The following is a 17621-nucleotide window of genomic DNA, read 5'->3' on the forward strand; positions in this document are numbered from 1 at the left end:
GACGAAAAACTGATAGTGAATTGTAACGTTCAGGGCCACCTAATGACGATGGATCACTCAAATTGCGTCCCGATTCAATACATCGTCCTCCAGCCGAGTTGACTCCATGGGTCTATTGCTGCCTCGGGCACCTTATGGCCGTTCTGCTGTGAGTCTAGATTATCGAATGGGACAAAAAACTGATAGTGAATTGTAACGGTCAGGGCCTCCTAATGACGATGGATCACTCAAATTGCGTCCCGATTCAATACATCGTCCTCCAGCGGACTTGACTCCATGGGTATATTGCTGCCTCGGGCACCTTATGGCCGTTCTGCTGTGAGTCTAGATTATCGAATGGGACGAAAAACTGATGGTGAATTGTAACGTTCAGGGCCACCTAATGACGATGGATCACTCAAATTGCGTCCCGATTCAATACATCGTCCTCCAGCCGACTTGACTCCATGGGTATATTGCTGCCTCGGGCACCTTATGGCCGTTCTGCTGTGAGTCTAGATTATCGAATGGGACGAAAAACTGATAGTGAATTGTAACGTTCAGGGCCTCCTAATGACGATGGATCACTCAAATTGCGTCCCGATTCAATACATCGTCCTCCAGCCGACTTGACTCCATGGGTCTATTGCTGCCTCGGGCACCTTATGGCCGTTCTGCTGTGAGTCTAGATTATCGAATGGGACGAAAAACTGATAGTGAATTGTAACGTTCAGGGCCTCCTAATGACGATGGATCACTCAAATTGCGTCCCGATTCAATACATCGTCCTCCAGCAGACTTGTCTCCATGGGTCGATTGCTGCCTCGGGCACCTAATGGCCGTTCTGCTGTGAGTCAAAGATTTTCGAATCGGACGAAAAACTGATAGTGAATTGTAACATTCAGGGCCACCTAATGACGATGGATCACTCAAATTGCGTCCCGATTCAGTACAACGTCCACTAGCCGACTTGACTCCATGGGACTATTGCTGCGTCGGGCACCTTATGGCCGTTCTGCTGTGAGTCTAGATTATAGAATGGGATGAAAAACTGATAGTGAATTGTAACGTTCAGGGCCACCTAATGACGATGGATCACTCAAATTGCGTCCCGATTCAATACATCATCCTCCAGCAGACTTGTCTCCATGGGTCTATTGCTGCCTCGGGCACCTTATGGCCGTTCTGCTGTGAGTCTAGATAATCGAATGCGACGAAAAACTGATATTGAATTGTAACGTTCAGGGCCACCTAATGACGATGGATCTCTCAAATTACGTCCCGATTCAATACATCGTCCTCCAGCCGACTTGACTCCATGGGTCTATTGCTGCCTCGGGCACCTTATGGCCGTTCTGCTGTGAGTCTAGATTATCGAATGGGACGAAAAACTGAAAGTGAATTGTAACGTTCAGGGCCTCCTAATGACGATGGATCACTCAAATTGCGTCCCGATTCAATACATCGTCCTCCAGCAGACTTGTCTCCATGGGTCTATTGCTGCCTCGGGCACCTTATGGCAGGCCTGCTGTGACTCAAAGATTTTCGAATCGGACGAAAAACTGATAGTGAATTGTAACGTTCAGGGCCACCTAATGACGATGGATCTCTCAAATTGCGTCCCGATTCAATACATCGTCCTCCAGCCGACTTGACTCCATGGGTTTATTGCTGCCTCGGGCACCTTATGGCCGTTCTGCTGTGAGTCTAGATTATCGAATGGGACGAAAAACTGATAGTGAATTGTAACGTTCAGGGCCTCCTAATGACGATGGATCACTCAAATTGCGTCCCGATTCAATACATCGTCCTCCAGCAGACTTGTCTCCATGGGTCGATTGCTGCCTCGGGCACCTAATGGCCGTTCTTCTGTGAGTCAAAGATTTTCGAATCGGACGAAAAACTGATAGTGATTTGTAACATTCAGGGCCACCTAATGACGATGGATCACTCAAATTGCGTCCCGATTCAATACATCGTCCTCCAGCCGACTTGACTCCATGGGTCTATTGCTGCCTCGGGCACCTTATGGCCGTTCTGCTGTGAGTCTAGATTATCGAATGGGACGAAAAACTCATAGTGAATTGTAACGTTCAGGGCCTCCTAATGACGATGGATCACTCAAATTGCGTCCCGATTCAATACATCGTCCTCCAGCAGACTTGTCTCCATGGGTCGATTGCTGCCTCGGGCACCTAATGGCCGTTTTGCTGTGAGTCAAAGATTTTCGACTCGGACGAAAAAGTGATAGTGAATTGTAACATTCAGGGCCACCTAATGACGATGGACCACGCAAATTGCGTCCCGATTCAATACATCGTCCTCCAGCCGGGTTGACTCCATGCGTCAATTGCTGCCTCGGGCACCTTATGGCCGTTCTGCTGTGAATCTAGATTATCGAATGGGACGAAAAACTGATAGTGAATTGTAACGTTCAGGGCCACCTAATGACGATGGATCACTCAAATTGCGTCCCGATTCAATACATCGTCCTCCAGCCGACTTGACTCCATGGTCTATTGCTGCCTCGGGCACCTTATGGCCGTTCTGCTGTGAGTCTAGATTATCGAATGGGACGAAAAACTGATAGTGAATTGTAACGTTCAGGGCCTCCTAATGACGATGGATCACTCAAATTGCGTCCCGATTCAATACATCGTCCTCCAGCCGACTTGACTCCATGGGTCTATTGCTGCCTCGGGCACCTTGTTGCCGTTCTGCTGTGAGTCTAGATTATCGAATGGGACGAAAAACTGACAGTGAATTGTAACGTTCAGGGCCTCCTAATGACGATGGATCACTCAAATTGCGTCCCGATTCAATACATCGTCCTCCAGCAGACTTGTCTCCATGGGTCGATTGCTGCCTCGGGCACCTAATGGCCGTTCTGCTGTGAGTCAAAGATTTTCGAATCGGACGAAAAACTGATAGTGAATTGGAACATTCAGGGCCACCCAATGACGATGGATCACTCAAATTGCGTCCCGATTCAATACATCGTCCTCCAGCCGAGTTGACTCCATGGGTCTATTGCTGCCTCGGGCACCTTATGGTCGTTGTGCTGTGAATCTAGATTATCGAATGGGACGAAAAACTGATAGTGAATTGTAACGTTCAGGGCCACCTAATGACGATGGATCACTCAAATTGCGTCCCGATTCAATACATCGTCCTCCAGCCGAGTTGACTCCATGGGTCTATTGCTGCCTCGGGCACCTTATGGCCGTTCTGCTGTGAGTCTAGATTATCGAATGGGACAAAAAACTGATAGTGAATTGTAACGGTCAGGGCCTCCTAATGACGATGGATCACTCAAATTGCGTCCCGATTCAATACATCGTCCTCCAGCGGACTTGACTCCATGGGTATATTGCTGCCTCGGGCACCTTATGGCCGTTCTGCTGTGAGTCTAGATTATCGAATGGGACGAAAAACTGATGGTGAATTGTAACGTTCAGGGCCACCTAATGACGATGGATCACTCAAATTGCGTCCCGATTCAATACATCGTCCTCCAGCCGATTTGACTCCATGGGTATATTGCTGCCTCGGGCACCTTATGGCCGTTCTGCTGTGAGTCTAGATTATCGAATGGGACGAAAAACTGATAGTGAATTGTAACGTTCAGGGCCTCCTAATGACGATGGATCACTCAAATTGCGTCCCGATTCAATACATCGTCCTCCAGCCGACTTGACTCCATGGGTCTATTGCTGCCTCGGGCACCTTATGGCCGTTCTGCTGTGAGTCTAGATTATCGAATGGGACGAAAAACTGATAGTGAATTGTAACGTTCAGGGCCTCCTAATGACGATGGATCACTCAAATTGCGTCCCGATTCAATACATCGTCCTCCAGCAGACTTATCTCCATGGGTCGATTGCTGCCTCGGGCACCTAATGGCCGTTCTTCTGTGAGTCAAAGATTTTCGAATCGGACGAAAAACTGATAGTGATTTGTAACATTCAGGGCCACCTAATGACGATGGATCACTCAAATTGCGTCCCGATTCAATACATCGTCCTCCAGCCGACTTGACTCCATGGGTCTATTGCTGCCTCGGGCACCTTATGGCCGTTCTGCTGTGAGTCTAGATTATCGAATGGGACGAAAAACTGATAGTGAATTGTAACGTTCAGGGCCTCCTAATGACGATGGATCACTCAAATTGCGTCCCGATTCAATACATCGTCCTCCAGCAGACTTGTCTCCATGGGTCGATTGCTGCCTCGGGCACCTAATGGCCGTTTTGCTGTGAGTCAAAGATTTTCGACTCGGACGAAAAAGTGATAGTGAATTGTAACATTCAGGGCCACCTAATGACGATGGACCACGCAAATTGCGTCCCGATTCAATACATCGTCCTCCAGCCGGGTTGACTCCATGCGTCTATTGCTGCCTCGGGCACCTTATGGCCGTTCTGCTGTGAATCTAGATTATCGAATGGGACGAAAAACTGATAGTGAATTGTAACGTTCAGGGCCACCTAATGACGATGGATCACTCAAATTGCGTCCCGATTCAATACATCGTCCTCCAGCCGACTTGACTCCATGGTCTATTTCTGCCTCGGGCACCTTATGGCCGTTCTGCTGTGAGTCTAGATTATCGAATGGGACGAAAAACTGATAGTGAATTGTAACGTTCAGGGCCTCCTAATGACGATGGATCACTCAAATTGCGTCCCGATTCAATACATCGTCCTCCAGCCGACTTGACTCCATGGGTCTATTGCTGCCTCGGGCACCTTGTGGCCGTTCTGCTGTGAGTCTAGATTATCGAATGGGACGAAAAACTGATAGTGAATTGTAACGTTCAGGGCCTCCTAATGACGATGGATCACTCAAATTGCGTCCCGATTCAATACATCGTCCTCCAGCAGACTTGTCTCCATGGGTCGATTGCTGCCTCGGGCACCTAATGGCCGTTCTGCTGTGAGTCAAAGATTTTCGAATCGGACGAAAAACTGATAGTGAATTGTAACATTCAGGGCCACCTAATGACGATGGATCACTCAAATTGCGTCCCGATTCAATACATCGTCCTCCAGCCGAGTTGACTCCATGGGTCTATTGCTGCCTCGGGCACCTTATGGTCGTTGTGCTGTGAATCTAGATTATCGAATGGGACGAAAAACTGATAGTGAATTGTAACGTTCAGGGCCACCTAATGACGATGGATCACTCAAATTGCGTCCCGATTCAATACATCGTCCTCCAGCCGAGTTGACTCCATGGGTCTATTGCTGCCTCGGGCACCTTATGGCCGTTCTGCTGTGAGTCTAGATTATCGAATGGGACAAAAAACTGATAGTGAATTGTAACGGTCAGGGCCTCCTAATGACGATGGATCACTCAAATTGCGTCCCGATTCAATACATCGTCCTCCAGCGGACTTGACTCCATGGGTATATTGCTGCCTCGGGCACCTTATGGCCGTTCTGCTGTGAGTCTAGATTATCGAATGGGACGAAAAACTGATGGTGAATTGTAACGTTCAGGGCCACCTAATGACGATGGATCACTCAAATTGCGTCCCGATTCAATACATCGTCCTCCAGCCGACTTGACTCCATGGGTATATTGCTGCCTCGGGCACCTTATGGCCGTTCTGCTGTGAGTCTAGATTATCGAATGGGACGAAAAACTGATAGTGAATTGTAACGTTCAGGGCCTCCTAATGACGATGGATCACTCAAATTGCGTCCCGATTCAATACATCGTCCTCCAGCCGACTTGACTCCATGGGTCTATTGCTGCCTCGGGCACCTTATGGCCGTTCTGCTGTGAGTCTAGATTATCGAATGGGACGAAAAACTGATAGTGAATTGTAACGTTCAGGGCCTCCTAATGACGATGGATCACTCAAATTGCGTCCCGATTCAATACATCGTCCTCCAGCAGACTTATCTCCATGGGTCGATTGCTGCCTCGTGCACCTAATGGCCGTTCTGCTGTGAGTCAAAGATTTTCGAATCGGACGAAAAACTGATAGTGAATTGTAACATTCAGGGCCACCTAATGACGATGGATCACTCAAATTGCGTCCCGATTCAGTACAACGTCCACTAGCCGACTTGACTCCATGGGACTATTGCTGCGTCGGGCACCTTATGGCCGTTCTGCTGTGAGTCTAGATTATAGAATGGGATGAAAAACTGATAGTGAATTGTAACGTTCAGGGCCACCTAATGACGATGGATCACTCAAATTGCGTCCCGATTCAATACATCATCCTCCAGCAGACTTGTCTCCATGGGTCTATTGCTGCCTCGGGCACCTTATGGCCGTTCTGCTGTGAGTCTAGATTATCGAATGCGACGAAAAACTGATAGTGAATTGTAACGTTCAGGGCCACCTAATGACGATGGATCTCTCAAATTGCGTCCCGATTCAATACATCGTCCTCCAGCCGACTTGACTCCATGGGTCTATTGCTGCCTCGGGCACCTTATGGCCGTTCTGCTGTGAGTCTAGATTATCGAATTTGACGAAAAACTGAAAGTGAATTGTAACGTTCAGGGCCTCCTAATGACGATGGATCACTCAAATTGCGTCCCGATTCAATACATCGTCCTCCAGCAGACTTGTCTCCATGGGTCTATTGCTGCCTCGGGCACCTTATGGCAGGCCTGCTGTGACTCAAAGATTTTCGAATCGGACGAAAAACTGATAGTGAATTGTAACGTTCAGGGCCACCTAATGACGATGGATCTCTCAAATTGCGTCCCGATTCAATACATCGTCCTCCAGCCGACTTGACTCCATGGGTTTATTGCTGCCTCGGGCACCTTATGGCCGTTCTGCTGTGAGTCTAGATTATCGAATGGGACGAAAAACTGATAGTGAATTGTAACGTTCAGGGCCTCCTAATGACGATGGATCACTCAAATTGCGTCCCGATTCAATACATCGTCCTCCAGCAGACTTGTCTCTATGGGTCGATTGCTGCCTCGGGCACCTAATGGCCGTTCTGCTGTGAGTCAAAGATTTTCGAATCGGACGAAAAACTGATAGTCATTTGTAACATTCAGGGCCACCTAATGACGATGGACCACACAAATTGCGTCCCGATTCAATACATCGTCCACTAGCCGACTTGACTCCATGGGACTATTGCTGTCTCGGGAACCTTATGGCCGTTCTGCTGTGAGTCTAGATTATCGAATGGGATGAAAAACTGATAGTGAATTGTAACGTTCAGGGCGACCTAATGACGATGGATCACTCAAATTGCGTCCCGATTCAATACATCGTCCTCCAGCAGACTTGTCTCCATGCGTCTATTGCTGCCTCGGGCACCTTATGGCCGTTCTGCTGTGAGTCAAAGATTTACGAATCGGACGAAAAACTGATAGTGAATTGTAACGTTCAGGGCCACCTAATGACGATGGATCACTCAAATTGCGTCCCGATTCAATACATCGTCCTCCAGCCGACTTGACTCCATGGGTCTATTGCTACCTCGGGCACCTTATGGCCGTTCTGCTGTGAGTCTAGATTATCGAATGGGACGAAAAACTGATAGTGAATTGTAACGTTCAGGGCCACCTAATGACGATGGATCACTCAAATTGTGTCCCGATTCAATACATCGTCCTCCAGCCGACTTGACTCCATGGGTCTATTGCTGCCTCGGGCACCTTATGGCCGTTCTGCTGTGAGTCTAGATTATCGAATGGGACGAAAAACTGATAGTGAATTGTAACGTTCAGGGCCTCCTAATGACGATGGATCACTCAAATTACGTCCCGATTCAATACATCGTCCTCCAGCGGACTTGTCTCCATGGGTCTATTGCTGCCTCGGGCACCTTATGGCCGTTCTGCTGTGAGTCTAGATTACCGAATGGGACGAAAAACTGATAGTGAATTGTAACGTTCAGGGCCACCTAATGACGATGGATCACTCAAATTGCGTCCCGATTCAATACATCGTCCCCAGCCGACTTGTCTCCATGGGTCTATTGCTGACTCGGGCACCTTATGGCCGTTCTGCTGTGAGTCTAGATTATCGAACGGGACGAAAAACTGATAGTGAATTGTAACGTTCAGGGCCTCCTAATGACGATGGATCTCTCAAATTGCGTCCCGATTCAATACATCGTCCTACAGCAGACTTTTCTCCATGGGTCGATTGCTGCCTCGGGCACCTAATGGCTGTTCTGCTGTGAGTCAAAGATTTTCGACTCGGACGAAAAACTGATTGTGAATTGTAACATTCAGGGCCACCTAATGACGATGGACCACGCAAATTGCGTCCCGATTCAATACATCGTCCTCCAGCCGAGTTGACTCCATGGGTCTATTGCTGCCACGGGCACCTTATGGCCGTTCTGCTGTGAGTCTAGATTATCGAACGGGACGAAAAATTGATAGTGAATTGTAACGTTCAGGGCCTCCTAATGACGATGGATCACTCAAATTGCGTCCCGATTCAATACATCGTCCTCCAGCAGACGTCTCCATGGGTCTATTGCTGGCTCGGGCACCTTATGGCAGGCCTGCTGTGACTCAAAGATTTTCGAATCGGACGAAAAACTGATAGTGAATTGTAACGTTCAGGGCCTCCTAATGACGATGGAACACTCAAATTGCGTCCCGATTCAATACATCGTCCTCCAGCAGACTTGTCTCCATGCGTCTATTGCTGCCTCGGGCACCTTATGGCCGTTCTGCTGTGAGTCAAAGATTTACGAATCGGACGAAAAACTGATAGTGAATTTTAACGTTCAGGGTCACCTAATGACGATGGATCACTCAAATTGCGTCCCGATTCAATACATCGTCCCCAGCCGACTTGACTCCATGGGTCTATTGCTGCCTCGGGCACCTTATGGCCGTTCTGCTGTGAATCTAGATTATCGAAAGGGACGAAAAACTGATAGCGAATCGTAACGTTCAGGGCCACCTAATGACGATGGATCACTCAAATTGCGTCCCGATTCAATACATCGTCCCCAGCCGACTTGACTCCATGGGTCTATTGCTGCCTCGGGCACCTTATGGCCGTTCTGCTGTGAGTCTAGATTATCGAATGGGACAAAAAACTGATAGTGAATTGTATCGTTCAGGGCCTCCTAATGACGATGGGTCACTCAAACTGCGTCCCGATTCAATACATCGTCCTCCAGCGGACTTGTCTCCATGGGTCTATTGCTGCCTCGGGCACCTTATGGCCGTTCTGCTGTGATTCTAGATTATCGAATGGGACGAATAACTGATAGTGAATTGTAACGTTCAGGGCCACCTAATGACGATGGATCATTCAAATTGCGTCCCGTTTCAATACATCGTCCTCAGCCGACTTGTCTCCATGGGTCTATTGCTGCCTCGGGCACCTTATGGCCGTTCTGCTGTGAGTCTAGATTATCGAATGGGACGAAAAACTGATAGTGAATTGTAACGTTCAGGGCCACCTAATGACGATGGATCACTCAAATTGCGTCCTGATTCAATACATCGTCCTCCAGCAGACTTGACTTCATGGGTCTATTGCTGCCTCGGGCACCTTATGGCCGTTCTGCTGTGAGTCAAAGATTTTCGAATCAGACGAAAAACTGATAGTGAATTGTAACTTTCAGGGCCACCTAATGACGATGGATCACGCAAATTGCATCCCGATTCAATACATCGTCCTCCAGCAGACTTGTCTCCATGGGTCGATTGCTGCCTCGGGCACCTTATGACCGTTCTGCTGTGAGTCAAAGATTTTCGAATCGGGCGAAAAACTGATAGTGATTTGTAACATTCAGGGCCACCTAATGACGATGGACCTCACAAATTGCGTCTTGATTCAGTACATCGTCCACTAGCCGACTTGACTCCATGGGACTATTGCTGCCTCGGGCACCTTATGGCAGGCCTGCTGTGACTCAAAGATTTTCGAATCGGACGAAAAACTGATAGTGAATTGTAACGTTCAGGGCCACCTAATGACGATGGATCACTCAAATTGCGTCCCGATTCAATACATCGTCCTCCAGCAGACTTGTCTCCATGGGTCTATTGCTGCCTCGGGCACCTTATGGCAGGCCTGCTGTGACTCAAAGATTTTCGAATCGGACGAAAAACTGATAGTGAATTGTAACGTTCAGGGCCTCCTAATGACGATGGAACACTCAAATTGCGTCCCGATTCAATACATCGTCCTCCAGCAGACTTGTCTCCATGCGTCTATTGCTGCCTCGGGCACCTTATGGCCGTTCTGCTGTGAGTCAAAGATTTACGAATCGGACGAAAAACTGATAGTGAATTGTAACGTTCAGGGCCACCTAATGACGATGGATCACTCAAATTGCGTCCTGATTCAATACATCGTCCTCCAGCCGACTTGACTCCATGAGTCTATTGCTGCCTCGGGCACCTTATGGCCGTTCTGCTGTGAGTCTAGATTATCGAATGGGACAAAAAACTGACAGTGAATTGTAACGTTCAGGGCCTCCAAATGACGATGGATCACTCAAATTGCGTCCCGATTCAATACATCGTCCTCCAGCGGACTTGTCTCCATGGGTCTATTGCTGCCTCGGGCACCTTATGGCCGTTCTGCTGTGAGTCTAGACTATCGAATGGGACGAAAAACTGATAGTGAATTGTAATGTTCAGGGCCACCTAATGACGATGGATCACTCAAATAGCGTCCCGATTCAATACATCGTCCCCAGCCGACTTGTCTCCATGGGTCTATTGCTGCCTCGGGCACCTTATGGCCGTTCTGCTGTGAGTCTAGATTATCGAATGGGACGAAAAACTGATAGTGAATTGTAACGTTCAGGGCCACCTAATGACGATGGATCACTCAAATTGCGTCCCGATTCAATACATCGTCCTCCAGCAGACATGACTTCATGGGTCTATTGCTCCCTCGGGCACCGTATGGCCGTTCTGCTGTGAGTCAAAGATTTTCGAATCGGACGAAAAACTGATAGTGAATTGTAACTTTCAGGGCCACCTAATGACGATGGATCACTCAAATTGCGTCCCGATTCAATACATCGTCCTCCAGCAGACTTGTCTCCATGGGTCGATTGCTGCCTCGGGCACCTTATGGCCGTTCTGCTGTGAGTCAAAGATTTTCGTTTCGGACGAAAAACTGATAGTGATTTGTAACATTCAGGACAGCCTAATGTCGATGGACCACACAAATTGCGTCCCGATTCAGTACATCGTCCACTAGCCGACTTGACTCCATGGGACTATTGCTGCCTCGGGCAACTTATGGCAGGCCTGCTGTGACTCAAAGATTTTCGAATCGGACGAGAAAATTGATAGTGAATTGTAACGTTCAGGGCCTCCTAATGACGATGGAACACTCAAATTGCGTCCCGATTCAATACATCGTCCTCCAGCAGACTTGTCTCCATGCGTCTATTGCTGCCTCGGGCACCTTATGGCCGTTCTGCTGTGAGTCTAGATTATCGAATGGGACAAAAAACTGATAGTGAATTGTAACGGTCAGGGCCACCTAATGACGATGGATCACTCAAATTGCGTCCCGATTCAATACATCGTCCTCCAGCGGACTTGACTCCATGGGTATATTGCTGCCTCGGGCACCTTAAGGCCGTTCAGCTGTGAGTCTAGATTATCGAATGGGACGAAAAACTGATGGTGAATTGTAACGTTCAGGGCCACCTAATGACGATGGATCACTCAAATTGCGTCCCGATTCAATACATCGTCCTCCAGCCGACTTGACTCCATGGGTCTATTGCTGCCTCGGGCACCTTATGGCCGTTCTGCTGTGAGTCTAGATTATCGAATGGGACGAAAAACTGATAGTGAATTGTAACGTTCAGGGCCTCCTAATGACGATGGATCACTCAAATTGCTTCCCGATTCAATACATCGTCCTCCAGCCGACTTGACTCATTGGGTCTATTGCTGCCTCGGGCACCTTATGGTCGTTGTGCTGTGAATCTAGATTATCGAATGGGACGAAAAACTGATAGTGAATTGTAACGTTCAGGGCCACCTAATGACGATGGATCACTCAAATTGCGTCCCGATTCAATACATCGTCCCCAGCCGACTTGTCTCCATGGGTCTATTGCTGCCTCGGGCACCTTATGGCCGTTCTGCTGTGAGTCTAGATTATCGAATGGGACGAAAAACTGATAGTGAATTGTAACGTTCAGGGCCACCTAATGACGATGGATCACTCAAATTGCGTCCTGATTCAATACATCGTCCTCCAGCAGACTTGACTTCATGCCTCTATTGGTGCCTCGTGCACCTTAAGGCCGTTCTGCTGTGAGTCAAAGATTTTCGAATCGGACGAAAAACTGATAGTGAATTGTAACTTTGGGGGCCACCTAATGACGATGGATCACTCAAATTGCGTCCCGATTCAATACATCGTCCTCCAGCAGTCTTGTCTCCATGGGTCGATTGCTGCCTCGGGCACCTTATGGCCGTTCTGCTGTGAGTCAAAGATTTTCGAATCGGACGAAAAACTGATAGTGATTTGTAACATTCAGGGCCACCTAATGACGATGGACCACACAAATTGCGTCCCGATTCAGTACATCGTCCACTAGCCGACTTGACTCCATGGGACTATTGCTGCCTCGGGCACCTTATGGCCGTTCTGCTGTGAGTCTAGATTGTAGAATGGGATGAAAAACTGATAGTGAATTGTAACGTTCAGGGCCACCTAATGACGATGCATCACTCAAATTGCGTCCCGATTTAATACATCGTCCTCCATGGGTCTATTGCTGCCACGGGCACCTTATGGCAGGGCTGCTGTGACTCAAAGATTTTCGAATCGGACGAAAAACTGATAGTGAATTGTAACGTTCAGTGCCTCCTAATGACGATGGAACACTCAAATTGCGTCCCGATTCAATACATCGTCCTCCAGCATTCTTGTCTCCATGGGTCGATTGCTGCCTCGGGCACCTAATGGCCGTTCTGCTGTGAGTCAAAGATTTTCGACTCGGACGAAAAACTGATAGTGAATTGTAACATTAAGGGCCACCTAACGACGATAGACCATGCAAATTGCGTCCCGATTCAATACATCGTCCTCCAGCCGAGTTGACTCCATGGGTCTATTGCTGCCACGGGCACCTTATGGCCCATCTGCTGTGAATCTAGATTATCGAATGGGACGAAAAACTGATGGTGAATTGTAACGTTCAGGGCCACCTAATGACGATGGATCACTCAAATTGCGTCCCGATTCAAGACATCGTCCCCAGCCGACTTGTCTCCATGGGTCTATTGCTGCCTCGGGCACCTTATGGCCGTTCTGCTGTGAGTCTAGATTATCGAATGGGACGAAAAACTGATAGTGAATTGTAACGTTCAGGGCCACCTAATGACGATGGATCACTCAAATTGCGTCCCGATTCAATACATCGTCCTCCAGCAGACTTGTCTCCATGCTTCTATTGCTGCCTCGGGCACCTTATGGCCGTTCTGCTGTGAGTCAAAGATTTACGAATCGGACGAAAAACTGATGGTGAATTGTAACGTTCAGGGCCACCTAATGACGATGGACCACTCAAATTGCGTCCCGATTCAATACATCGTCCTCCAGCCGACTTGACTCCATGGGTCTATTGCTGCTTAGGGCACCTTATATCCGTTCTGCTGTGAGTCTAGATTGTCGAATGGGACAAAAAACTGATAGTGAATTGTAACGTTCAGGGCCTCCTAATGACGATGGATCACTCAAATTGCGTCCCGATTCAATACATCGTCCTCCAGCGGACTTGTCTCCATGGGTCTATTGCTGCCTCGGGCACCTTATGGCCGTTCTGCTGTGAGTCTAGATTATCGAATGGGACGAAAAACTGATAGTGAATTGTAACGTTCAGGGCCACCTAATGACGATGGATCACTCAAATTGCGTCCTGATTCAATACATCGTCCTCCAGCAGACTTGACATCATGGGTCTATTGCTGCCTCGGGCACCTTATTGCCGTTCTGCTGTGAGTCTAGATTATCGAATGGGACGAAAAACTGATAGAGAATTGTAACGTTCAGAGCCACCTAATGACGATGGATCTCTCAAATTACGTCCCGATTCAATACATCGTCCTCCAGCCGACTTGACTCCATGGGTCTATTGCTGCCTCGGGCACCTTATGGCCGTTCTGCTGTGAGTCTAGATTATCGAATTGGACGAAAAACTGATAGTGAATTGTAACGTTCAGGGCCTCCTAATGACGATGGATCACTCAAATTGCGTCCCGATTCAATACATCGTCCTCCAGCCGACTTGACTCCATGGGTTCATTGCTGCCTCGGGCACCTTATGGCCGTTCTGCTGTGAGTCTAGATTATCGAATGGGACGAAATACTGATAGTGAATTGTAACGTTCAGGGCCTCCTAATGACGATGGATCACTCAAATTGCGTCCCGATTCAATACATCGTCCTCCAGCAGACTTGTCTCCATGGGTTGATTGCTGCCTCGGGCACCTTATGGCCGTTCTGCTGTGAGTCTAGATTATCGAATGGGACGAAAAACTGATAGTGAATTGTAACGTTCAGGGCCACCTAATGACGATGGATCACTCAAATTGCGTCCTGATTCAATACATCGTCCTCCAGCAGACTTGACTTCATGCCTCTATTGGTGCCTTGTGCACCTTAAGGCCGTTCTGCTGTGAGTCAAAGAATTTCGAATCGGACGAAAAACTGATAGTGAATTGTAACTTTGGGGGCCACCTAATGACGATGGATCACTCAAATTGCGTCCCGATTCAATACATCGTCCTCCAGCAGTCTTGTCTCCATGGGTCGATTGCTGCCTCGGGCACCTTATGGCCGTTCTGCTGTGAGTCAAAGATTTTCGAATCGGACGAAAAACTGATAGTGATTTGTAACATTCAGGGTCACCTAATGACGATGGACCACACAAATTGCGTCCCGATTCAGTACATCGTCCACTAGCCGACTTGACTCCATGGGACTATTGCTGCCTCGGGCACCTTATGGCCGTTCTGCTGTGAGTCTAGATTGTAGAATGGGATGAAAAACTGATAGTGAATTGTAACGTTCAGGGCCACCTAATGACGATGCATCACTCAAATTGCGTCCCGATTTAATACATCGTCCTCCAGCAGACTTGTCTCCATGGGTCTATTGCTGCCACGGGCACCTTATGGCAGGGCTGCTGTGACTCAAAGATTTTCGAATCGGACGAAAAACTGATAGTGAATTGTAACGTTCAGTGCCTCCTAATGACGATGGAACACTCAAATTGCGTCCCGATTCAATACATCGTCCTCCAGCAGACTTGTCTCCATGGGTCGATTGCTGCCTCGGGCACCTAATGGCCGTTCTGCTGTGAGTCAAAGATTTTCGACTCGGACGAAAAACTGATAGTGAATTGTAACATTAAGGGCCACCTAATGACGATAGACCATGCAAATTGCGTCCCGATTCAATACATCGTCCTCCAGCCGAGTTGACTCCATGGGTCTATTGCTGCCACGGGCACCTTATGGCCCTTCTGCTGTGAATCTAGATTATCGAATGGGACGAAAAACTGATGGTGAATTGTAACGTTCAGGGCTACCTAATGACGATGGATCACTCAAATTGCGTCCCGATTCAAGACATCGTCCCCAGCCGACTTGTCTCCATGGGTCTATTGCTGCCTCGGGCACCTTATGGCCGTTCTGCTGTGAGTCTAGATTATCGAATGGGACGAAAAACTGATAGTGAATTGTAACGTTCAGGGCCACCTAATGACGATGGATCACTCAAATTGCGTCCCGATTCAATACATCGTCCTCCAGCAGACTTGTCTCCATGCTTCTATTGCTGCCTCGGGCACCTTATGGCCGTTCTGCTGTAAGTCAAAGATTTACGAATCGGACGAAAAACTGATGGTGAATTGTAACGTTCAGGGCCACCTAATGACGATGGACCACTCAAATTGCGTCCCGATTCAATACATCGTCCTCCAGCAGACTTGTCTCCATGGGTTGATTGCTGCCTCGGGCACCTAATGGCCGTTCTGCTGTGAGTCAAAGATTTTCGAATCGGACGAAAAACTGATAGTGAATTGTAACATTCAGGGCCACCTAATGACGATGGACCACGCAAATTGCGTCCCGATTCAATACATCGTCCTCCAGCCGAGTTGACTCCATGGGTCTATTGCTGCCTCGGGCACCTTATGGCCGTTCTGCTGTGAATTTAGATTATCGAATGGGACGAAAAACTGATAGTGAATTGTAACGTTCAGGGCCACCTAATGACGATGGATCACTCAAATTGCGTCCCGATTCAATACATCGTCCCCAGCCGACTTGTCTCCATGGGTCTATTGCTGCCTCGGGCACCTTATGGCCGTTCTGCTGTGAGTCTAGATTATCGAATGGGACGAAAAACTGATAGTGAATTGTAACGTTCAGGGCCACCTAATGACGATGGATCACTCAAATTGCGTCCTGATTCAATACATCGTCCTCCAGCAGACTTGACTTCATGGGTCTATTGCTGCCTCTGGCACCTTATGGCCGTTCTGCTGTGAGTCAAAGATTTTCGAATCGGACGAAAAACTGATAATGAATTGTAACGTTCAGGGCCACCTAATGACGATGGATCACTCAAATTGCGTCCCGATTCAATACATCGTCGTCCAGCCGACTTGACTCCATGGGTCTATTGCTGCCGCGGGCACCTTTTGGCCGTTCTGCTGTGAGACTAGATTATCGAATGGGACAAAAAACTGATAGTGAATTGTAACGTTCAGGGCCTCCTAATGACGATGGATCACTCAAATTGCGTCCCGATTCAATACATCGTCCTCCAGCGGACTTGTCTCCATGGGTCTATTGCTGCCTCGGGCACCTTATGGCCGTTCTGCTGTGAGTCTAGATTATCGAATGGGACGAAAAACTGATAGTGAATTGTAACGTACAGGGCCACCTAATGACGATGGACCACGCAAATTGCGTCCCGATTAAATACATCGTCCTCCAGCCGAGTTGACTCCATGGGTCTATTGCTGCCTCGGGCACCTTATGGCCGTACTGCTGTGAATCTAGATTATCGAATGGGACGAAAAACTGATGGTGAATTGTAACGTTCAGGGCCACCTAATGACGATGGATCACTCAAATTGCGTCCCGATTCAATACATCGTCCCCAGCCGACTTGACTCCATGGGACTATTGCTGGCTCGGGCACCTTATGGCCGTTCTGCTGTGAGTCTAGATTATAGAATGGGATGAAAAACTGATAGTGAATTGTAACGTTCAGGGCCACCTAATGACGATGGATCACTCAAATTGCGTCCCGATTCAATACATCGTCCTCCAGCAGACTTGTCTCCATGGGTCGATTGCTGCCTCGGGCACCTAATGGCCGTTCTGCTGTGAGTCAAAGATTTTCGACTCGGACGAAAAACTGATAGTGAATTGTAACATTAAGGGCCACCTAATGATGATAGACCATGCAAATTGCGTCCCGATTCAATACATCGTCCTCCAGCCGAGTTGACTCCATGGGTCTATTGCTGCCACGGGCACCTTATGGCCCTTCTGCTGTGAATCTAGATTATCGAATGGGACGAAAAACTGATGGTGAATTGTAACGTTCAGGGCCACCTAATGACGATGGATCACTCAAATTGCGTCCCGATTCAAGACATCGTCCCCAGCCGACTTGTCT

Source organism: Schistocerca cancellata, chromosome 1, assembly GCF_023864275.1.
Source record: "Schistocerca cancellata isolate TAMUIC-IGC-003103 chromosome 1, iqSchCanc2.1, whole genome shotgun sequence".
Taxonomy (NCBI): domain Eukaryota; kingdom Metazoa; phylum Arthropoda; class Insecta; order Orthoptera; family Acrididae; genus Schistocerca; species Schistocerca cancellata.